Source organism: Chrysemys picta, chromosome 3 (assembly GCF_011386835.1).
Source record: "Chrysemys picta bellii isolate R12L10 chromosome 3, ASM1138683v2, whole genome shotgun sequence".
Classification (NCBI taxonomy): Eukaryota; Metazoa; Chordata; order Testudines; family Emydidae; genus Chrysemys; species Chrysemys picta.
In genome coordinates, this window is record NC_088793.1 from 192,177,750 (window position 1) to 192,187,870 (window position 10,121).

The following is a 10,121-nucleotide window of genomic DNA, read 5'->3' on the forward strand; positions in this document are numbered from 1 at the left end:
CCAGCATGGAAGAATCCTTAACAGGCACAAAAGGTAGTATTGTTAGGGTTTAGAGAGCGTGTCAGGGATGAAGCATGCCAGGGGCTGAAGGAGGTGGAAATGAATGCATAGCTCCATGTGAAATCATTTAAGATATTTTGGCCTCCAGTGACCACCTTCCCCCACCATGCCTTTCCTCAGCAGAGCAGAAGAATAAGCTCAGCACAACGAAGACCTAACCCAATAACTTCAACAGATATTAGCAAGATTAATATCGATAAATATTATTGTTGAGAGCAAATGATTCCTGTTTGCAAATTGATATGACTATTGTAACTAATCTGCAGCCATGTTGGACTTCACAGTTGTTATTATCCTGTGTGCCATGACTATTTGATCCGCTACAATGATGGAGTGGCTCATATTTCCTCAAATCCTTCAAAAGCACAGACCTCTACCTCTCCAGCTGCCAGAAAAGTTCAGTTAGCCTTTAGCAATATAGGTCTTATGACACACAGCTGAGTGGTTCTGATTCCATCTGGCGGTGGGCAATGGTGCATATATATACTAGCCAGGCCAATACAGTATTAAATACCTATGTTAACATTTAAACTACACTTTTCCAAGATCTTAAGATATTGAAAGAAGGCGGAAAGGCCATGCCAACATACTTAAAGAGAAATCCTGTTAAATAATTGTTTTTCTTAAATTATGAAACTTTTCTGTACAGTAGCAACATGTGTCATGGGCAAACAGTGACTTTCGTACTAACTGCTGTACAGTATCAGAAATTCCATTCATTCAAAGGCAGAATATGGAATTTATCCATCAGTCCAATAACTCTTGTGTACTGCAGACCTGCCAAGTCTACTTTTCCCCTCTAGATGACAGGGAAAACCTGAGAAAGCCGCATTTTTGTATGCTGAACTCAGTGTAAGTAGATTTAATACAAAATCTTAACACACAGTGTGATGTGTGTGTTAAGACGTTAACTGCATTAAAATGTTTTAAATTCATCTTCCATTTCCCAGACTTAGCTCAGAATTTAGATGATCTAAATCCAGAGACCCACTGACTCTCTTCAAAGACAGAATTCTAAACAAAGATTTCTCTCCCTCTCTTCCCTTTTTTCCTCAGTTCATTCTATTCCAGTCTGAAATTTGCTCTGACAATTTCTTGGGATTACCTGCGAATATTTCAGGTTTTCTTTTCAGATCAGGGATTTGATTACTGTTGCGAGGAATAAAAAAAAGTACTCAAGGGACTCTGGGTAAAATTTTCAAAAGTGGCTATATGCTTTATGCACATAAATTCTCTTGAAAGTCAATGGGCCTTAGATTGCTACATCACTTATGCACTTCTGAAAATGTTACCCTCTGTCTTTTGCCTTCCTGCCTTTCCAGTGTATAAGTGTTAAGGTTCTTCTTGCTATTCCATCAATGAGCATCAGTACAGAAATGTTTTAAATGGCTTGACTTTCTGCATTTCCCTCAGAAATGTCGGGGATTAATTAAGTGGTAATGTAGGTTTGGGAAGTGCTAACAGCCACATATGCCCCCTCACATACCTCCATCTTCTTTTGACTTGTCTGTGTGGAAAGAGAGAAGGAGCAATACTGGAAGTATGGAATGGCTTTTAAAATGTTCTTAATTTACTTATTGCTACAGAACATAGCACCTATCAAACAGTGTAAATTCCTGTGGTGGGGTTTATTACAGCATAACATTAGAATGGAAAGGCACATGCTTCTGATGATGTGTGCTGAAATTTATGCAAATATATGACAATTTATGCAAATCTACAACTTAGTTTTTGGTCATAGGATATTGGCAGATATTCCCTTAATCTATTATGAGTGTATATTGAACCATTCTCAGCCAGCTGGATCTCTTCCACGAGATGGTACTCAGCCCAGTTGCTTGCAATCAGAGTGTAATTGAAACAAGACATGGATACTCCTGGGGAATGGGACACATAGCCAAAAAACAGGCCATGGTAGTCAAAGATGTTTAATATACCAATAGGAAGTTGTTTCATTAATATCTTATAAAATCTGTAATTTAGATCACAATATTTTAGCAGATTAAGTTAATGCAAACAGCAGATGCATTCTGTAGCTCGACACAAATGTTCAGCAAAATTGAAGTTATTCATGTGCAGCCACACAGGGAATATTTGCAGGATATTTTACTAATTGCTCCAAAATCTGACTTGTAGCAAATAAACAAACAGGGAGAAAAAATAAACCAGCAAAAATTTTGCCCCAGGCCTCGCTATCTCTCTTTTAAGTTCCCAATGTCTTTCTTCAGCCACTCAACCTTTTTCTCTAGAAACCTGATGTTATTTCCCAGTCTCCCAATCACTCTTCTTAGGCCCATTATCCTTCTGCAGACACTCACAGTTTTCCCCTGGTAACCAGCTTTCTTCCAAAAGCACTTGATTTTCTTCCTTCCTCCGAGTCCAAATGCCGTCTCTTAGACTTCAAATCTGTCTGCTTCAGTTTCCTAACTAAAGGCATTTATTGATAGGATGCATTTGTCCTACCTGAGAACAACTTAAATATGTCAAATTTCCTTAAGCATTTTGGAAAATCCTTTGCTGTTTTAGCTAACTCAGAGATTGCTCAGATAGGATTAACAACATGAAAACCCCAAAGCAAAAGGAGTGAGCCTATTCTGTGGACAGAAATTCAGATGTGAGTTCCTTTAACTTTCTCTTAAGAGTTTAAAGTTACAGCAGCTAAAATCAAGTTGTAGTTGCTGACTGTGATGATGTTATTTTTTATCATCTCTATTTATTTGCCTTTTTATAAGAGAGAATGTATTTCAAGACATCAAAATATTTTGTTTACCGTCTTACATATGAATGTAAACACATATTGTTGGGTATTTAAAATACTGTTTGTTTTTCACTTTTTGCATGTAATATATGTATATGTATTTGTAAACATTATATAGAGGAAAAACTTCAAAGAACATTGACATTGAAAGTCAAGAACCCAAAAGTCAGAAAATGCCAGAATTAAGGTTACTAGTACTTACATATTTATCATAGTTTTGCCCAACCTCAGAACAAATCCAGCTTTCCTGTACCCCCATCCAGTGCCTTAAACAAAGAGAGCATCCTATTGCTTCTTACAACCCTCTGCCTCATATGCTGTCAATCATGTGCCCTGGTTAAATCAGAGATCCTGTTGAACAAATAGCATGTGGTCATATAATTAAAGACTGTGTATCACAGTGCATATGCACAACAGAACAAATTAATGTTGCCCATGCAACCTTAATACTGAATTCTGCTAGCTGTTCAGTGCTTGACTTCATAATCTCAACATTCTCAAACATAGCTTTTTGGATTTAATTTCCTAGGATTTTTTTTTTAAACAAACTGAAAAAGTAAGGTTTCAGACTAGCAGCCGTGTTAGTCTGTATCCGCCAAAAGAACAGGAGTACTTGTGGCACCTTAGAGACTAACAAATTTATTAGAGCATAAGCTTTCGTGGACTACAGCCCACTTCTTCGGATGCATCCGAAAAATATTTTGATGTCTTGAAATGCATCCGAAGAAGTGGGCTGTAGTCCACGAAAGCTTATGCTCTAATAAATTTGTTAGTCTCTAAGGTGCCACAAGTACTCCTTTTCTTTTGAAAAAGTAAAAATTCCAACATTTGGAACGATACTGATCCCTCTTTCTGGATCACAGGCAGTGTTGAATTCACAGTACAGACCTCTACCACTTGAACTAAAGGAGTAACTGGTAGCAGTAGAAGGCTGCTATCCTCTGTACACCAGCCATTGGAGGCAGATATGACACACACTCTGTAGGGGGCTTACACAAGTGATTGGAAATTTTTAAAATCAATGGGGTTTGCACTCCTGAAATTGCTTAGGTGCTTTTGCAAGTCTCCCCTGGATTTGATGGACAGCCGAGGAATGCTGGGAACCAAATCCTGGGTTCTCTTCCTGGCTTTTGAGCGGTGAGTGCTCTAGTTATTACAAACAGCATATCTAAACACATAGATTTGACGCCTTTGTTCTGCAAGGCTAAGTGGCTGAGCTGAGTTTACCAAATTAGGGACCTGAGTTCTATTCCCAGTTCTGCCAAAAGTAATCTTGTGCAAGTTCTCAGATACCTGATTTGTAAAGCAGGAAGAATAATTATGACTACATCCTAAGGGTGGTATATAAGATCTTACTTAATAATAAGGGCTGTGACGTGTACAGGATTTTTGAAACAAGTCAGTGAAAGAGCTGAAACTAGAACTCATGGCTATCATCCCAACGCACATTCCCCCAAATAAAAATGAGATTGCGTAGCTGCTGCTACATCCCCCTCCCCTCTGGATTTCTGGCTCTGTGCCTGCTGTGTAAAACAGTCAGTCAGGGCTAGATGCATGTTCAGTGCAGCTGGCATGTAGAGAGTTCTATGAGGCTGGAGCATGAGTTGTGCAGATGAATAGGTCATTGATTTTAGCAGTTAGCCCCTAACAACATCTGCTGAGCTTGTGCAAAAGATGGTTTTATGGGCCATATAATATGGTCAAATCTGGTTTGATTTTCCTGAGAACAGCAACAGGCACCTCTCCGACCCCAGGACTATGCCCGGCCATATTTCTACTTCTTGGTCCAAACACTGGAGAAGCTAGAGCTTCTCAAAGAAACAGTTGACATGACATTGGCTCAACTACCAATTTTTTCCTAACCTCATTGTTGGAAATGGCTAAACCATTTTTACTAAACTTTCCCAAAAATTCAGCATGAGGCACAAGTCAAGCATGTCAAATTTCACTCCAAACAATCAATTTTGCAAAGTTATGGACAACTGAAGATACTTTCTTACAATGGAAAGTGTCAGTCAACCTTAACTGTAGGAGAAGTAGGAATTTGAAAGCAACTGGCAAAACAATATTTTAAGTACATCAGAAGCAGGAAGCCTGTCAAACAATCAGTGGGGCCCCTGGATAATAAAGGTGCTAAATGAGCACTCAAGGATGACAAGGCCATTGTGGAGAAGCTAAATGAATTTTTTACATTGGTCTTCACTTCAGAGATTGTGAGGGTGATGCCCACACCTGAGCCTTCTTTTTAGTTGACAAATCTGAGGAAGTGTCCCAGATTGAGGTGTCAGTAGAGGAGGTTTTGTAACAAATTGATACATTTAACAGTAATAAGTCACCCGGACCATATTATTCAGAAAAGAGTTCTGAAGGAACTCAGATATGAAATTGCAGAACTATTAACTGTGGTATGTAACCTATCATTTAAATCAGCCTCTGTACCAGAAGATTGGATGATAACTGATGTGATGCCAATTTTTAAAAGAGCAATCCTGGCAATTACAGGCTGGTAACTTAACTTCAGTACCAGGCAAATTGGTTGACACTATAGTAAAGAACAGAATTATCAGACACAAAGATGAACATGATTTGTTGGGGAATAGTCAATGTGGCTTTTGTAAAGGAAAATCATGCCTCACAAATCTATTAGAATTCTTTGAGGGGAGTCAACAAACATGTGGACAAGGGTGATCCAGTGGATATAGTGTACTTAGACTTTCAGAAAGCCTTTGACAAGGTCCCTCACCAAAAGCTCTTAAGCAAAGTAAACAGTCATGGGATAAGAGGAAAGGTCCTCTCATGGATCAGTGATTGGTTAAAAGACAGGAAACAAAGAATAGGAATAAATGGTCAGTTTTTAGAAGACAGAGAGGTAAATGGAGGTATCCCCCAGGGATCTGTACTGGGCGCACTACAGTGCAACATATTCATAAATGATCTGGGAAAAGGGTTAAACAGTTTGGTGGCAAAGTTTGCACATGATACAAAATTACTCAAGATAGTTAAGTCCAAAGCAGACTGCAAAGAGTTACAAAGGGATCTCACAAAACTGGGTGACTGGGCAACAAAATGGCAGTTGAAATTCAATGTTGAATTGAATGCAAAGTAACGCATATTGGAAAACAATCTCAACTTTACATACAAAATGATGGTGTCTAAATTAGCTGTTCCCACTCAAGAAAGAGATCTTGGAGTAATTGAGGGTGGTTCTCTGAAAAAATCCACTCAATGTGCAGCAGCAGTCAAATAAGCTAACAGAATGTTAGGAACCATTAGGAAAGGGATAGATAATAAAACAGAAAACATCATAATGCCACTTTATAAATCCACAGTATGCCCACATCTTGAATACTGCATGCAGTTCTAATCACCCCATCTCAAAAAAGATATATTAGAATTGGAAAAAGTACAGAGAAGGGCAAGAAAAATTATTAAAGCTATGGAACAGCTTCCATATGAGGAGAGATTAAAAGGACTGGGACTGTTCAGTTTGGATAAACAACGACTAAGTGAGGATATGATAGAGGTCTTGAAAATCATGAATGGTGTGGAGAAAGTGAATAAGGAAGTGTCATTTACCCCTTCACATAACACAAAAACCAGGGGCCACCCAATGAAATTAATAGGCAACAGGTTTAAAAAAACATAAGGAAGCACTTCTTCACATGACATACAGTCAACCTGTGGAACTCATTGCCAGAGGATGTTGTGAAGACCAAAACCATAAGTTCATGGAGGACTGGTCCATCAATGGCTATTACCCAAGATGGTCAGGGATTGAACCCCATGCTCTGGGTGTCCCTAAACCTCTGACTATTAGATGCTGGGACTGGACAGGGAATGAGTCACAGGATGGTTACTCTGTTCTTTGCATTCCCATTGAAGCACCTGGTATTGGCCACTGTTGGATGACAGGATACTGGGCTAGATGGGCCATTGGTCAGACCCAATATGGCCGTTCTTATGTACTTGCATAGGAGAACCATGAGTGGACAGAGTCACAAGAGAAAAAGGAAAATAACATTTCCAGGAATGTGTAATCACATTTCAAAAGCAGCATAGTGGGGAAGGAGGAAGAGGATGGAGTGCAGGGCTGTACAGTTCATTAGAAACCTCGAGGAGAACATCTCTGGTGGACTAGAAAGGGCAGGAACCAGACTGAAGGATCAAGGATGGAGTTAGAGGAGAGGGAACAGGGACACAATGGTTGTAAGTAGCATTTTCCATGGGTTTTGAGGTAAAAGGGAGCGGCAAAGGTGTAGCTGGAGTCATGGGCAGATTTTTTTTAATTTTTTTTTTAGGATGAGGGAAGATTAGGGCATGCTTTCTCTTTTGAGGGGAACAGACCAGAAGTGAGTGAAAGGTTAGATAAGGAGAGAGAGGGAAAGGAGTGATAATGGGAGCATGTGAGGCCAGTAGCTAGGACAGGATGGCTCTAGAGGCCCAGAGCAGATGAGGAACTGTGGCATTGGCGATGGGGGAGAAGGAGGGGAGAGCATTGCAAGAAGTGAAAGGAAAATAGGAGGAGAAGGGGCAGAGATCATGGTGGATATTGAAAGTCTTTGAAAAAAAAGTAGGTGATTCCTGGAGTTTGTCTCACTGCCCATGAGTTCTCCCAGTATTGCTCTTGTAGCTGGCTACTCATTTGTCACTTGGTCAGAATTCTCCTTTTCTTGGAAGTATGTGGAGGGGGAGCGTCTTTTCTTTGACCAATGATACAGATACAAGTTAAGGGATCCATGAAGTACAGGGCCCTGGGCAGCCACCCATTCAGCATGACCTGAGTTCCTCTGAATACAGATGGTGATATTTCTCTAGTGACAATTCTCTTCTGGCCCAGTGTTTTGGTTTTTGCTCTCAAGTACATCTACATGGAAATAAATGACCTGCGGCACAGCCAAAGCTTGCCCTGGTCAGCTGACTGGGGCTCGCACGACTGAGACTGAGGGGCTAAAAATTGCAGTGTAGACATTCTGGCTTGGACTGGAGCCCAATTGAGGGTCTCAGACCCAACATGTGTGTTGGAGAAATTATAGGAATGTTGTTGATGTTTATAGTGAACAAATAGTTTATTTCTAGGCTCAGAAACATTCCAGTGTAAATACTCAACTGGCAGCTAGCTGGATGTTTGCCACTTCAAATTAAAAGGCCCATGACCAATGGTGTCAGATTAACATTTCGAAGTTGGACAACGTACAAATGGTGTTCTTGGAATGGAATTGAAATAGATGAAAGTGATCTACTGCAGTGCAAACAGCACATTGGCATCCAGCAGGCCATTGCAAACAGAACACTGCTATGGGAATATGCTTTCTGCAGAAAGACTTTTTCTCGGAGATAAGGATTAACAATAGGAAGATGAGGCTTGTTTAACGAGAAACATATGGTGTCATCCTGCTCTTATTTCAGTCAATGGCAAAGCTCCCATTGTCTTTAGTGTGAGCAGGATTGGGTCTTGGAACACATGATAATTATTTGAGGCTGAAAAGCTACTGACTGTATTAGATTTGTCCCTAGTACATTAACTTGTTTATAATGGCTGGTATAAATAAGGTATTTTTGGTAAACATGGAGAGGTTTATTTCTGAGAATGGTGGCAGAAAGGAAGCTGAATTAAATGTACCAGTCGGGAAACTCATCCTTCCAAAAAACCCAGGCAGCAGAGGGAATCATGCAAAATTAAGTTATCAAACTGTATGAGATCAATGAAGCAACATTTGCAAGCTGATTAGTGTCAAAATAGTGAGTTCAGTTCACAAAAAGGGTTTGTGGGTTTGTGGGGAGTAAACAATAGAATGAGAATAGAGTTTGCCTTCAGACTGAGATTGCAGAGTGAATAGGCAACTGACAATGTCATGGATAACGGACGTGTGCTAACTTACAAATTATCGAATTAACCAACTCAGTGAAGTACGATAGACTGTAACATCATGGTTTAATAATGCTAGAAACACTGACAAAGTTTATTTAAAAAAAAAAAGCAGAAGAATTCTCAGCCTCAATGGAAAATCCTGTTTTGGTAATTTTTCAAGAATGCAAAATATTTTGAATGTTTGTCTCGAATACTTTGCTTTTTTGGGGGTAGGAAGAAAAAAAGGGCAGAGAATGTAGAGTGAAAACTGCTTTCTTGCCAAAGTTGGAATGTATCAGTAGAAATTACACCATTTTGTTACAAAACCATTGAAAATTTTGGTTGGTTACAAATTTATAACTTGTGTTGGATTTTTTTAAGGTGGCCAAATTCCGTTATTTTTCCTAGAGAAATCTGGCAAAATGGCAATATTTTGCCCTTTGTGTAAATCCACAAATTGCCTAGAAAATCAGGTTATGCACATGAAAAAATATACCAATGGTTACCTTGCCTCAGCTCACATTTTTAGTTATTAACATTGAAAGTTTAATTCTTTCTTGAATATATGCACAAAATTCCCAAAAGTTTCAATGGGAGTTGCACATGTGTATCTGAAGGCACAGTTTGGCCTTAAATAAAGCAAAATACACATGGACATTTAATAAATTGGACATTACATAGTCATCTTATTTATCTTATTTCCTAATGGAGCTGTTTTTGCTCCCAAAGGTTCTCCCTCCTTTAGCCTTCAAATATAACAAGTATTAGAATCAGAGAACAATAAATAATCTGAAAGCCACATTGGACCTTGAGTTCAAATGCTTATTCAAACAGCTTTCTGAGTCATTCTGCTTTTCTTTACTTTTTAATTCTTCTTGATCATGATTTGCAGGTCCATTTTTCTTGATGAGTGTAGAGTCATGCTTTTTATGACCAGGGGCGTCTGTAGCTTTTTTGCCACCCCAAGCAAGGCAGCCAGGCCACCTTTGGCAGCGCGCCTGCCGGAGGTCTGCCGGTCCTGCGCCTTCGGTGTACCCGCTGCCGAATTGCCGCCGAAACCGCGGGACCAGCGGACCTCCTGCAGGCGGCAAGGCAGCCTGACTGCCGCCCTTGGAGAGAACAGCAGGCCGCCCCGCCCCCGCAGCTTGCTGCCCCAAGCACCCGCTTGCTGCGCTGATGCCTGGAGCCGCCGCTGTTTATGACACATACTGCACCAGGTCCTGGCCCCAGCTGCAGCCCCTTTACGCCAATCTAACAGCACAAAACAACTACAGAGCTAGCTTAACTGACCACTTGATTTCCCTCCCATCGAGGCATGGAGGGAATCCTGAGTGGCTTAGGGCTAGGGTAGAGGATTCTCTGAGACCTGCATGCCCTGGCATGGAGGGTGTGACCAGGGAAAAGTGGCTGCATATGGGGAGCTGTTACTTTCAGCATTATCCCGGACAATTATCC